At 44.5% G+C, this 9,413-nt stretch overlaps 40 non-coding genes across 40 annotated transcripts; all 40 read left to right on the forward strand.

Moving 5' to 3' along the window:
- The first annotated feature begins 60 nt into the window (after positions 1 to 60).
- Positions 61 to 179, forward strand: LOC144403341 (5S ribosomal RNA). Its single transcript, XR_013465279.1, has one exon. It is a non-coding gene; the product is annotated as a 5S ribosomal RNA (ribosomal RNA).
- Positions 180 to 296: 117 nt separating this feature from the next.
- Positions 297 to 415, forward strand: LOC144403342 (5S ribosomal RNA). Its single transcript, XR_013465280.1, has one exon. It is a non-coding gene; the product is annotated as a 5S ribosomal RNA (ribosomal RNA).
- A 117-nt stretch (positions 416 to 532) lies between these two features.
- On the forward strand, positions 533 to 651 carry LOC144403344 (5S ribosomal RNA). Its single transcript, XR_013465282.1, has one exon. It is a non-coding gene; the product is annotated as a 5S ribosomal RNA (ribosomal RNA).
- Positions 652 to 768: 117 nt separating this feature from the next.
- Positions 769 to 887, forward strand: LOC144403345 (5S ribosomal RNA). Its single transcript, XR_013465283.1, has one exon. It is a non-coding gene; the product is annotated as a 5S ribosomal RNA (ribosomal RNA).
- A 117-nt stretch (positions 888 to 1,004) lies between these two features.
- LOC144403346 (5S ribosomal RNA) lies at positions 1,005 to 1,123 on the forward strand. Its single transcript, XR_013465284.1, has one exon. It is a non-coding gene; the product is annotated as a 5S ribosomal RNA (ribosomal RNA).
- Positions 1,124 to 1,240: 117 nt separating this feature from the next.
- LOC144398860 (5S ribosomal RNA) lies at positions 1,241 to 1,359 on the forward strand. The gene has a single exon (XR_013461007.1). It is a non-coding gene; the product is annotated as a 5S ribosomal RNA (ribosomal RNA).
- Positions 1,360 to 1,475: 116 nt separating this feature from the next.
- Positions 1,476 to 1,594, forward strand: LOC144403347 (5S ribosomal RNA). Its single transcript, XR_013465285.1, has one exon. It is a non-coding gene; the product is annotated as a 5S ribosomal RNA (ribosomal RNA).
- Positions 1,595 to 1,710: 116 nt separating this feature from the next.
- Positions 1,711 to 1,829, forward strand: LOC144403348 (5S ribosomal RNA). Its single transcript, XR_013465286.1, has one exon. It is a non-coding gene; the product is annotated as a 5S ribosomal RNA (ribosomal RNA).
- A 117-nt stretch (positions 1,830 to 1,946) lies between these two features.
- On the forward strand, positions 1,947 to 2,065 carry LOC144403349 (5S ribosomal RNA). Its single transcript, XR_013465287.1, has one exon. It is a non-coding gene; the product is annotated as a 5S ribosomal RNA (ribosomal RNA).
- Positions 2,066 to 2,181: 116 nt separating this feature from the next.
- LOC144403350 (5S ribosomal RNA) lies at positions 2,182 to 2,300 on the forward strand. Its single transcript, XR_013465288.1, has one exon. It is a non-coding gene; the product is annotated as a 5S ribosomal RNA (ribosomal RNA).
- Positions 2,301 to 2,416: 116 nt separating this feature from the next.
- On the forward strand, positions 2,417 to 2,535 carry LOC144403351 (5S ribosomal RNA). Its single transcript, XR_013465289.1, has one exon. It is a non-coding gene; the product is annotated as a 5S ribosomal RNA (ribosomal RNA).
- A 117-nt stretch (positions 2,536 to 2,652) lies between these two features.
- Positions 2,653 to 2,771, forward strand: LOC144403352 (5S ribosomal RNA). The gene has a single exon (XR_013465290.1). It is a non-coding gene; the product is annotated as a 5S ribosomal RNA (ribosomal RNA).
- Positions 2,772 to 2,888: 117 nt separating this feature from the next.
- Positions 2,889 to 3,007, forward strand: LOC144403353 (5S ribosomal RNA). The gene has a single exon (XR_013465291.1). It is a non-coding gene; the product is annotated as a 5S ribosomal RNA (ribosomal RNA).
- A 116-nt stretch (positions 3,008 to 3,123) lies between these two features.
- LOC144397363 (5S ribosomal RNA) lies at positions 3,124 to 3,242 on the forward strand. The gene has a single exon (XR_013459509.1). It is a non-coding gene; the product is annotated as a 5S ribosomal RNA (ribosomal RNA).
- A 117-nt stretch (positions 3,243 to 3,359) lies between these two features.
- LOC144403355 (5S ribosomal RNA) lies at positions 3,360 to 3,478 on the forward strand. The gene has a single exon (XR_013465293.1). It is a non-coding gene; the product is annotated as a 5S ribosomal RNA (ribosomal RNA).
- Positions 3,479 to 3,595: 117 nt separating this feature from the next.
- Positions 3,596 to 3,714, forward strand: LOC144403356 (5S ribosomal RNA). Its single transcript, XR_013465294.1, has one exon. It is a non-coding gene; the product is annotated as a 5S ribosomal RNA (ribosomal RNA).
- Positions 3,715 to 3,830: 116 nt separating this feature from the next.
- On the forward strand, positions 3,831 to 3,949 carry LOC144404249 (5S ribosomal RNA). The gene has a single exon (XR_013466189.1). It is a non-coding gene; the product is annotated as a 5S ribosomal RNA (ribosomal RNA).
- A 117-nt stretch (positions 3,950 to 4,066) lies between these two features.
- Positions 4,067 to 4,185, forward strand: LOC144403357 (5S ribosomal RNA). Its single transcript, XR_013465295.1, has one exon. It is a non-coding gene; the product is annotated as a 5S ribosomal RNA (ribosomal RNA).
- A 117-nt stretch (positions 4,186 to 4,302) lies between these two features.
- LOC144403358 (5S ribosomal RNA) lies at positions 4,303 to 4,421 on the forward strand. Its single transcript, XR_013465296.1, has one exon. It is a non-coding gene; the product is annotated as a 5S ribosomal RNA (ribosomal RNA).
- A 116-nt stretch (positions 4,422 to 4,537) lies between these two features.
- Positions 4,538 to 4,656, forward strand: LOC144403359 (5S ribosomal RNA). Its single transcript, XR_013465297.1, has one exon. It is a non-coding gene; the product is annotated as a 5S ribosomal RNA (ribosomal RNA).
- Positions 4,657 to 4,773: 117 nt separating this feature from the next.
- LOC144403361 (5S ribosomal RNA) lies at positions 4,774 to 4,892 on the forward strand. The gene has a single exon (XR_013465299.1). It is a non-coding gene; the product is annotated as a 5S ribosomal RNA (ribosomal RNA).
- Positions 4,893 to 5,009: 117 nt separating this feature from the next.
- Positions 5,010 to 5,128, forward strand: LOC144403362 (5S ribosomal RNA). The gene has a single exon (XR_013465300.1). It is a non-coding gene; the product is annotated as a 5S ribosomal RNA (ribosomal RNA).
- A 116-nt stretch (positions 5,129 to 5,244) lies between these two features.
- Positions 5,245 to 5,363, forward strand: LOC144397364 (5S ribosomal RNA). Its single transcript, XR_013459510.1, has one exon. It is a non-coding gene; the product is annotated as a 5S ribosomal RNA (ribosomal RNA).
- A 117-nt stretch (positions 5,364 to 5,480) lies between these two features.
- LOC144403363 (5S ribosomal RNA) lies at positions 5,481 to 5,599 on the forward strand. Its single transcript, XR_013465301.1, has one exon. It is a non-coding gene; the product is annotated as a 5S ribosomal RNA (ribosomal RNA).
- A 116-nt stretch (positions 5,600 to 5,715) lies between these two features.
- Positions 5,716 to 5,834, forward strand: LOC144403364 (5S ribosomal RNA). The gene has a single exon (XR_013465302.1). It is a non-coding gene; the product is annotated as a 5S ribosomal RNA (ribosomal RNA).
- Positions 5,835 to 5,951: 117 nt separating this feature from the next.
- LOC144403365 (5S ribosomal RNA) lies at positions 5,952 to 6,070 on the forward strand. Its single transcript, XR_013465303.1, has one exon. It is a non-coding gene; the product is annotated as a 5S ribosomal RNA (ribosomal RNA).
- Positions 6,071 to 6,187: 117 nt separating this feature from the next.
- On the forward strand, positions 6,188 to 6,306 carry LOC144403367 (5S ribosomal RNA). The gene has a single exon (XR_013465305.1). It is a non-coding gene; the product is annotated as a 5S ribosomal RNA (ribosomal RNA).
- A 117-nt stretch (positions 6,307 to 6,423) lies between these two features.
- LOC144403368 (5S ribosomal RNA) lies at positions 6,424 to 6,542 on the forward strand. Its single transcript, XR_013465306.1, has one exon. It is a non-coding gene; the product is annotated as a 5S ribosomal RNA (ribosomal RNA).
- Positions 6,543 to 6,659: 117 nt separating this feature from the next.
- Positions 6,660 to 6,778, forward strand: LOC144403369 (5S ribosomal RNA). The gene has a single exon (XR_013465307.1). It is a non-coding gene; the product is annotated as a 5S ribosomal RNA (ribosomal RNA).
- A 116-nt stretch (positions 6,779 to 6,894) lies between these two features.
- Positions 6,895 to 7,013, forward strand: LOC144403370 (5S ribosomal RNA). Its single transcript, XR_013465308.1, has one exon. It is a non-coding gene; the product is annotated as a 5S ribosomal RNA (ribosomal RNA).
- Positions 7,014 to 7,130: 117 nt separating this feature from the next.
- On the forward strand, positions 7,131 to 7,249 carry LOC144403371 (5S ribosomal RNA). Its single transcript, XR_013465309.1, has one exon. It is a non-coding gene; the product is annotated as a 5S ribosomal RNA (ribosomal RNA).
- A 117-nt stretch (positions 7,250 to 7,366) lies between these two features.
- LOC144403372 (5S ribosomal RNA) lies at positions 7,367 to 7,485 on the forward strand. Its single transcript, XR_013465310.1, has one exon. It is a non-coding gene; the product is annotated as a 5S ribosomal RNA (ribosomal RNA).
- A 117-nt stretch (positions 7,486 to 7,602) lies between these two features.
- Positions 7,603 to 7,721, forward strand: LOC144398247 (5S ribosomal RNA). The gene has a single exon (XR_013460394.1). It is a non-coding gene; the product is annotated as a 5S ribosomal RNA (ribosomal RNA).
- A 117-nt stretch (positions 7,722 to 7,838) lies between these two features.
- Positions 7,839 to 7,957, forward strand: LOC144403373 (5S ribosomal RNA). The gene has a single exon (XR_013465311.1). It is a non-coding gene; the product is annotated as a 5S ribosomal RNA (ribosomal RNA).
- A 116-nt stretch (positions 7,958 to 8,073) lies between these two features.
- On the forward strand, positions 8,074 to 8,192 carry LOC144397365 (5S ribosomal RNA). The gene has a single exon (XR_013459511.1). It is a non-coding gene; the product is annotated as a 5S ribosomal RNA (ribosomal RNA).
- Positions 8,193 to 8,309: 117 nt separating this feature from the next.
- LOC144403374 (5S ribosomal RNA) lies at positions 8,310 to 8,428 on the forward strand. Its single transcript, XR_013465312.1, has one exon. It is a non-coding gene; the product is annotated as a 5S ribosomal RNA (ribosomal RNA).
- A 117-nt stretch (positions 8,429 to 8,545) lies between these two features.
- Positions 8,546 to 8,664, forward strand: LOC144403375 (5S ribosomal RNA). The gene has a single exon (XR_013465313.1). It is a non-coding gene; the product is annotated as a 5S ribosomal RNA (ribosomal RNA).
- Positions 8,665 to 8,780: 116 nt separating this feature from the next.
- LOC144397367 (5S ribosomal RNA) lies at positions 8,781 to 8,899 on the forward strand. The gene has a single exon (XR_013459513.1). It is a non-coding gene; the product is annotated as a 5S ribosomal RNA (ribosomal RNA).
- A 117-nt stretch (positions 8,900 to 9,016) lies between these two features.
- Positions 9,017 to 9,135, forward strand: LOC144403376 (5S ribosomal RNA). Its single transcript, XR_013465314.1, has one exon. It is a non-coding gene; the product is annotated as a 5S ribosomal RNA (ribosomal RNA).
- Positions 9,136 to 9,251: 116 nt separating this feature from the next.
- On the forward strand, positions 9,252 to 9,370 carry LOC144403378 (5S ribosomal RNA). The gene has a single exon (XR_013465316.1). It is a non-coding gene; the product is annotated as a 5S ribosomal RNA (ribosomal RNA).
- The last annotated feature ends 43 nt before the right edge of the window (positions 9,371 to 9,413 follow it).

Genomic DNA, 9,413 nt, shown 5'->3' on the forward strand with positions numbered 1-9,413 from the left:
ATTGTCAAAACTACAAAACCTTTGACAAGTTTTAAAAGATTAGGAAGAGGACATACAGTTGCTTACGGCCATACCTCTCTGGCTCCGCCTGATCTCGTCTGATCTCAGAAGCTAAGCAGAGTAGGGCCTGGTTAGTACTTGGATGGAAGACCGCCTGGGAATCCCAGGTGCCGTAAGCTTTTTCATTTCTCTCTCTGGAAGAAATCGAGAAGGCATTAGAAAGTGACTCCTTTTTCATTATCAAAACTCCAAAACCTTTGACACATTTTAAAAGATTAGGAAGAGGACATACAGTTGCTTACGGCCATACCTCTCTGGCTCCGCCTGATCTCGTCTGATCTCAGAAGCTAAGCAGAGTAGGGCCTGGTTAGTACTTGGATGGAAGACCGCCTGGGAATCCCAGGTGCCGTAAGCTTTTTCATTTCTCTCTCTGGAAGAAATCGAGAAGGCATTAGAAAGTGACTCCTTTTTCATTATCAAAACTCCAAAACCTTTGACACATTTTAAAAGATTAGGAAGAGGACATACAGTTGCTTACGGCCATACCTCTCTGGCTCCGCCTGATCTCGTCTGATCTCAGAAGCTAAGCAGAGTAGGGCCTGGTTAGTACTTGGATGGAAGACCGCCTGGGAATCCCAGGTGCCGTAAGCTTTTTCATTTCTCTCTCTGGAAGAAATCGAGAAGGCATTAGAAAGTGAATCCTTTTTCATTATCAAAACTCCAAAACCTTTGACACATTTTAAAAGATTAGGAAGAGGACATACAGTTGCTTACGGCCATACCTCTCTGGCTCCGCCTGATCTCGTCTGATCTCAGAAGCTAAGCAGAGTAGGGCCTGGTTAGTACTTGGATGGAAGACCGCCTGGGAATCCCAGGTGCCGTAAGCTTTTTCATTTCTCTCTCTGGAAGAAATCGAGAAGGCATTAGAAAGTGACTCCTTTTTCATTATCAAAACTCCAAAACCTTTGACACATTTTAAAAGATTAGGAAGAGGACATACAGTTGCTTACGGCCATACCTCTCTGGCTCCGCCTGATCTCGTCTGATCTCAGAAGCTAAGCAGAGTAGGGCCTGGTTAGTACTTGGATGGAAGACCGCCTGGGAATCCCAGGTGCCGTAAGCTTTTTCATTTCTCTCTCTGGAAGAAATCGAGAAGGCATTAGAAAGTGACTCCTTTTTCATTATCAAAACTCCAAAACCTTTGACACATTTTAAAAGATTAGGAAGAGGACATACAGTTGCTTACGGCCATACCTCTCTGGCTCCGCCTGATCTTGTCTGATCTCAGAAGCTAAGCAGAGTAGGGCCTGATTAGTACTTGGATGGAAGACCGCCTGGGAATCCCAGGTGCCGTAAGCTTTTTCATTTCTATCTGTAAAAGACACAGAGAAGGCCTTAGAAAGTGACTCCATTTCATTGTCAAAACTACAAAACCTTTGACAAGTTTTAAAAGATTAGGAAGAGGACATACAGTTGCTTACGGCCATACCTCTCTGGCTCCGCCTGATCTCGTCTGATCTCAGAAGCTAAGCAGAGTAGGGCCTGGTTAGTACTTGGATGGAAGACCGCCTGGGAATCCCAGGTGCCGTAAGCTTTTTCATTTCTATCTGTAAAAGACACAGAGAAGGCCTTAGAAAGTGACTCCATTTCATTGTCAAAACTACAAAACCTTTGACACATTTTAAAAGATTAGGTAGAGGACATACAGTTGCTTACGGCCATACCTCTCTGGCTCCGCCTGATCTCGTCTGATCTCAGAAGCTAAGCAGAGTAGGGCCTGGTTAGTACTTGGATGGAAGACCGCCTGGGAATCCCAGGTGCCGTAAGCTTTTTCATTTCTCTCTCTGGAAGAAATCGAGAAGGCATTAGAAAGTGACTCCTTTTTCATTATCAAAACTCCAAAACCTTTGACACATTTTAAAAGATTAGGTAGAGGACATACAGTTGCTTACGGCCATACCTCTCTGGCTCCGCCTGATCTCGTCTGATCTCAGAAGCTAAGCAGAGTAGGGCCTGGTTAGTACTTGGATGGAAGACCGCCTGGGAATCCCAGGTGCCGTAAGCTTTTTCAATTCTATCTGTAAAAGACACAGAGAAGGCCTTAGAAAGTGACTCCATTTAATTGTCAAAACTACAAAACCTTTGACACATTTTAAAAGATTAGGTAGAGGACATACAGTTGCTTACGGCCATACCTCTCTGGCTCCGCCTGATCTCGTCTGATCTCAGAAGCTAAGCAGAGTAGGGCCTGGTTAGTACTTGGATGGAAGACCGCCTGGGAATCCCAGGTGCCGTAAGCTTTTTCAATTCTATTTGTAAAAGACACAGAGAAGGCCTTAGAAAGTGACTCCATTTAATTGTCAAAACTCCAAAACCTTTGACACATTTTAAAAGATTAGGAAGAGGACATACAGTTGCTTACGGCCATACCTCTCTGGCTCCGCCTGATCTCGTCTGATCTCAGAAGCTAAGCAGAGTAGGGCCTGGTTAGTACTTGGATGGAAGACCGCCTGGGAATCCCAGGTGCCGTAAGCTTTTTCATTTCTCTCTCTGGAAGAAATCGAGAAGGCATTAGAAAGTGACTCCTTTTTCATTATCAAAACTCCAAAACCTTTGACACATTTTAAAAGATTAGGAAGAGGACATACAGTTGCTTACGGCCATACCTCTCTGGCTCCGCCTGATCTCGTCTGATCTCAGAAGCTAAGCAGAGTAGGGCCTGGTTAGTACTTGGATGGAAGACCGCCTGGGAATCCCAGGTGCCGTAAGCTTTTTCATTTCTCTCTCTGGAAGAAATCGAGAAGGCATTAGAAAGTGACTCCTTTTTCATTATCAAAACTCCAAAACCTTTGACACATTTTAAAAGATTAGGAAGAGGACATACAGTTGCTTACGGCCATACCTCTCTGGCTCCGCCTGATCTCGTCTGATCTCAGAAGCTAAGCAGAGTAGGGCCTGGTTAGTACTTGGATGGAAGACCGCCTGGGAATCCCAGGTGCCGTAAGCTTTTTCATTTCTATCTGTAAAAGACACAGAGAAGGCCTTAGAAAGTGACTCCATTTCATTGTCAAAACTACAAAACCTTTGACACATTTTAAAAGATTAGGTAGAGGACATACAGTTGCTTACGGCCATACCTCTCTGGCTCTGCCTGATCTCGTCTGATCTCAGAAGCTAAGCAGAGTAGGGCCTGGTTAGTACTTGGATGGAAGACCGCCTGGGAATCCCAGGTGCCGTAAGCTTTTTCATTTCTCTCTCTGGAAGAAATTGAGAAGGCATTAGAAAGTGAATCCTTTTTCATGATCAAAACTCCAAAACCTTTGACACATTTTAAAATATTAGGAAGAGGACATACAGTTGCTTACGGCCATACCTCTCTGGCTCCGCCTGATCTCGTCTGATCTCAGAAGCTAAGCAGAGTAGGGCCTGGTTAGTACTTGGATGGAAGACCGCCTGGGAATCCCAGGTGCCGTAAGCTTTTTCATTTCTCTCTCTGGAAGAAATCGAGAAGGCATTAGAAAGTGACTCCTTTTTCATTATCAAAACTCCAAAACCTTTGACACATTTTAAAAGATTAGGTAGAGGACATACAGTTGCTTACGGCCATACCTCTCTGGCTCCGCCTGATCTCGTCTGATCTCAGAAGCTAAGCAGAGTAGGGCCTGGTTAGTACTTGGATGGAAGACCGCCTGGGAATCCCAGGTGCCGTAAGCTTTTTCAATTCTATCTGTAAAAGACACAGAGAAGGCCTTAGAAAGTGACTCCATTTAATTGTCAAAACTACAAAACCTTTGACACATTTTAAAAGATTAGGAAGAGGACATACAGTTGCTTACGGCCATACCTCTCTGGCTCCGCCTGATCTCATCTGATCTCAGAAGCTAAGCAGAGTAGGGCCTGGTTAGTACTTGGATGGAAGACCGCCTGGGAATCCCAGGTGCCGTAAGCTTTTTCATTTCTCTCTCTGGAAGAAATTGAGAAGGCATTAGAAAGTGAATCCTTTTTCATGATCGAAACTCCAAAACCTTTGACACATTTTAAAATATTAGGAAGAGGACATACAGTTGCTTACGGCCATACCTCTCTGGCTCCGCCTGATCTCGTCTGATCTCAGAAGCTAAGCAGAGTAGGGCCTGGTTAGTACTTGGATGGAAGACCGCCTGGGAATCCCAGGTGCCGTAAGCTTTTTCATTTCTCTCTCTGGAAGAAATCGAGAAGGCATTAGAAAGTGACTCCTTTTTCATTATCAAAACTCCAAAACCTTTGACACATTTTAAAAGATTAGGTAGAGGACATACAGTTGCTTACGGCCATACCTCTCTGGCTCCGCCTGATCTCGTCTGATCTCAGAAGCTAAGCAGAGTAGGGCCTGGTTAGTACTTGGATGGAAGACCGCCTGGGAATCCCAGGTGCCGTAAGCTTTTTCAATTCTATCTGTAAAAGACACAGAGAAGGCCTTAGAAAGTGACTCCATTTAATTGTCAAAACTACAAAACCTTTGACACATTTTAAAAGATTAGGTAGAGGACATACAGTTGCTTACGGCCATACCTCTCTGGCTCCGCCTGATCTCGTCTGATCTCAGAAGCTAAGCAGAGTAGGGCCTGGTTAGTACTTGGATGGAAGACCGCCTGGGAATCCCAGGTGCCGTAAGCTTTTTCATTTCTCTCTCTGGAAGAAATTGAGAAGGCATTAGAAAGTGAATCCTTTTTCATTATCAAAACTCCAAAACCTTTGACACATTTTAAAAGATTAGGAAGAGGACATACAGTTGCTTACGGCCATACCTCTCTGGCTCCGCCTGATCTCGTCTGATCTCAGAAGCTAAGCAGAGTAGGGCCTGGTTAGTACTTGGATGGAAGACCGCCTGGGAATCCCAGGTGCCGTAAGCTTTTTCATTTCTCTCTCTGGAAGAAATCGAGAAGGCATTAGAAAGTGACTCCTTTTTCATTATCAAAACTCCAAAACCTTTGACACATTTTAAAAGATTAGGAAGAGGACATACAGTTGCTTACGGCCATACCTCTCTGGCTCCGCCTGATCTCGTCTGATCTCAGAAGCTAAGCAGAGTAGGGCCTGGTTAGTACTTGGATGGAAGACCGCCTGGGAATCCCAGGTGCCGTAAGCTTTTTCAATTCTATCTGTAAAAGACACAGAGAAGGCCTTAGAAAGTGACTCCATTTAATTGTCAAAACTACAAAACCTTTGACACATTTTAAAAGATTAGGTAGAGGACATACAGTTGCTTACGGCCATACCTCTCTGGCTCTGCCTGATCTCGTCTGATCTCAGAAGCTAAGCAGAGTAGGGCCTGGTTAGTACTTGGATGGAAGACCGCCTGGGAATCCCAGGTGCCGTAAGCTTTTTCATTTCTCTCTCTGGAAGAAATCGAGAAGGCATTAGAAAGTGACTCCTTTTTCATTATCAAAACTCCAAAACCTTTGACACATTTTAAAAGATTAGGAAGAGGACATACAGTTGCTTACGGCCATACCTCTCTGGCTCCGCCTGATCTCGTCTGATCTCAGAAGCTAAGCAGAGTAGGGCCTGGTTAGTACTTGGATGGAAGACCGCCTGGGAATCCCAGGTGCCGTAAGCTTTTTCAATTCTATCTGTAAAAGACACAGAGAAGGCCTTAGAAAGTGACTCCATTTAATTGTCAAAACTACAAAACCTTTGACACATTTTAAAAGATTAGGTAGAGGACATACAGTTGCTTACGGCCATACCTCTCTGGCTCCGCCTGATCTCGTCTGATCTCAGAAGCTAAGCAGAGTAGGGCCTGGTTAGTACTTGGATGGAAGACCGCCTGGGAATCCCAGGTGCCGTAAGCTTTTTCATTTCTCTCTCTGGAAGAAATTGAGAAGGCATTAGAAAGTGAATCCTTTTTCATTATCAAAACTCCAAAACCTTTGACACATTTTAAAAGATTAGGAAGAGGACATACAGTTGCTTACGGCCATACCTCTCTGGCTCCGCCTGATCTCGTCTGATCTCAGAAGCTAAGCAGAGTAGGGCCTGGTTAGTACTTGGATGGAAGACCGCCTGGGAATCCCAGGTGCCGTAAGCTTTTTCATTTCTCTCTCTGGAAGAAATCGAGAAGGCATTAGAAAGTGACTCCTTTTTCATTATCAAAACTCCAAAACCTTTGACACATTTTAAAAGATTAGGAAGAGGACATACAGTTGCTTACGGCCATACCTCTCTGGCTCCGCCTGATCTCGTCTGATCTCAGAAGCTAAGCAGAGTAGGGCCTGGTTAGTACTTGGATGGAAGACCGCCTGGGAATCCCAGGTGCCGTAAGCTTTTTCATTTCTCTCTCTGGAAGAAATTGAGAAGGCATTAGAAAGTGAATCCTTTTTCATGATCAAAACTCCAAAACCTTTGACACATTTTAAAATATTAGGAAGAGGACATACAGTTGCTTACGGCCATACCTCTCTGGCTCCGCCTGATCTCGTCTGATCTCAGAAGCTAAGCAGAGTAGGGCCTGGTTAGTACTTGGATGGAAGACCGCCTGGGAATCCCAGGTGCCGTAAGCTTTTTCATTTCTCTCTCTGGAAGAAATCGAGAAGGCATTAGAAAGTGACTCCTTTTTCATTATCAAAACTCCAAAACCTTTGACACATTTTAAAAGATTAGGTAGAGGACATACAGTTGCTTACGGCCATACCTCTCTGGCTCCGCCTGATCTCGTCTGATCTCAGAAGCTAAGCAGAGTAGGGCCTGGTTAGTACTTGGATGGAAGACCGCCTGGGAATCCCAGGTGCCGTAAGCTTTTTCATTTCTATCTGTAAAAGACACAGAGAAGGCCTTAGAAAGTGACTCCATTTCATTGTCAAAACTACAAAACCTTTGACACATTTTAAAAGATTAGGTAGAGGACATACAGTTGCTTACGGCCATACCTCTCTGGCTCCGCCTGATCTCGTCTGATCTCAGAAGCTAAGCAGAGTAGGGCCTGGTTAGTACTTGGATGGAAGACCGCCTGGGAATCCCAGGTGCCGTAAGCTTTTTCATTTCTCTCTCTGGAAGAAATTGAGAAGGCATTAGAAAGTGAATCCTTTTTCATTATCAAAACTCCAAAACCTTTGACTCATTTTAAAAGATTAGGAAGAGGACATACAGTTGCTTACGGCCATACCTCTCTGGCTCCGCCTGATCTCGTCTGATCTCAGAAGCTAAGCAGAGTAGGGCCTGGTTAGTACTTGGATGGAAGACCGCCTGGGAATCCCAGGTGCCGTAAGCTTTTTCATTTCTCTCTCTGGAAGAAATCGAGAAGGCATTAGAAAGTGACTCCTTTTTCATTATCAAAACTCCAAAACCTTTGACACATTTTAAAAGATTAGGAAGAGGACATACAGTTGCTTACGGCCATACCTCTCTGGCTCCGCCTGATCTCGTCTGATCTCAGAAGCTAAGCAGAGTAGGGCCTGGTTAGTACTTGGATGGAAGACCGCCTGGGAATCCCAGGTGCCGTAAGCTTTTTCATTTCTCTCTCTGGAAGAAATCGAGAAGGCATTAGAAAGTGACTCCTTTTTCATTATCAAAACTCCAAAACCTTTGACACATTTTAAAAGATTAGGAAGAGGACATACAGTTGCTTACGGCCATACCTCTCTGGCTCCGCCTGATCTCGTCTGATCTCAGAAGCTAAGCAGAGTAGGGTCTGGTTAGTACTTGGATGGAAGACCGCCTGGGAATCCCAGGTGCCGTAAGCTTTTTCATTTCTCTCTCTGGAAGAAATCGAGAAGGCATTAGAAAGTGACTCCTTTTTCATTATCAAAACTCCAAAACCTTTGACACATTTTAAAAGATTAGGAAGAGGACATACAGTTGCTTACGGCCATACCTCTCTGGCTCCGCCTGATCTCGTCTGATCTCAGAAGCTAAGCAGAGTAGGGCCTGGTTAGTACTTGGATGGAAGACCGCCTGGGAATCCCAGGTGCCGTAAGCTTTTTCAATTCTATCTGTAAAAGACACAGAGAAGGCCTTAGAAAGTGACTCCATTTAATTGTCAAAACTACAAAACCTTTGACACATTTTAAAAGATTAGGTAGAGGACATACAGTTGCTTACGGCCATACCTCTCTGGCTCTGCCTGATCTCGTCTGATCTCAGAAGCTAAGCAGAGTAGGGCCTGGTTAGTACTTGGATGGAAGACCGCCTGGGAATCCCAGGTGCCGTAAGCTTTTTCATTTCTCTCTCTGGAAGAAATTGAGAAGGCATTAGAAAGTGAATCCTTTTTCATTATCAAAACTCCAAAACCTTTGACACATTTTAAAATATTAGGAAGAGGACATACAGTTGCTTACGGCCATACCTCTCTGGCTCCGCCTGATCTCGTCTGATCTCAGAAGCTAAGCAGAGTAGGGCCTGGTTAGTACTTGGATGGAAGACCGCCTGGGAATCCCAGGTGCCGTAAGCTTTTTCATTTCTCTCTCTGGAAGAAATCGAGAAGGCATTAGAAAGTGACTCCTTTTTCATTATCAAAACTCCAAAACCTTTGACACATTTTAAAAGATTAGGAAGAGGACATACAGTTGCTTACGGCCATACCTCTCTGGCTCCGCCTGATCTCGTCTGATCTCAGAAGCTAAGCAGAGTAGGGCCTGGTTAGTACTTGGATGGAAGACCGCCTGGGAATCCCAGGTGCCGTAAGCTTTTTCAATTCTATCTGTAAAAGACACAGAGAAGGCCTTAGAAAGTGACTCCATTTAATTGTCAAAACTACAAAACCTTTGACACATTTTAAAAGATTAGGTAGAGGACATACAGTTGCTTACGGCCATACCTCTCTGGCTCTGCCTGATCTCGTCTGATCTCAGAAGCTAAGCAGAGTAGGGCCTGGTTAGTACTTGGATGGAAGACCGCCTGGGAATCCCAGGTGCCGTAAGCTTTTTCATTTCTCTCTCTGGAAGAAATCGAGAAGGCATTAGAAAGTGACTCCTTTTTCATTATCAAAACTCCAAAACCTTTGACACATTTTAAAAGATTAGGAAGAGGGCATACAGTTGCTTACGGCCATACCTCTCTGGCTCCGCCTGATCTCGTCTGATCTCAGAAGCTAAGCAGAGTAGGGCCTGGTTAGTACTTGGATGGAAGACCGCCTGGGAATCCCAGGTGCCGTAAGCTTTTTCATTTCTATCTGTAAAAGACACAGAGAAGGCCTTAGAAAGTGACTCCATTTCATTGTCAAAACTACAAAACCTTTGACAAGTTTTAAAAGATTAGGAAGAGGACATACAGTTGCTTACGGCCATACCTCTCTGGCTCCGCCTGATCTCGTCTGATCTCAGAAGCTAAGCAGAGTAGGGCCTGGTTAGTACTTGGATGGAAGACCGCCTGGGAATCCCAGGTGCCGTAAGCTTTTTCATTTCTCTCTCTGGAAGAAATCGAGAAGGCATTAGAAA

Source organism: Gasterosteus aculeatus, chromosome 2, assembly GCF_964276395.1.
Source record: "Gasterosteus aculeatus chromosome 2, fGasAcu3.hap1.1, whole genome shotgun sequence".
NCBI lineage: Eukaryota > Metazoa > Chordata > Actinopteri > Perciformes > Gasterosteidae > Gasterosteus > Gasterosteus aculeatus.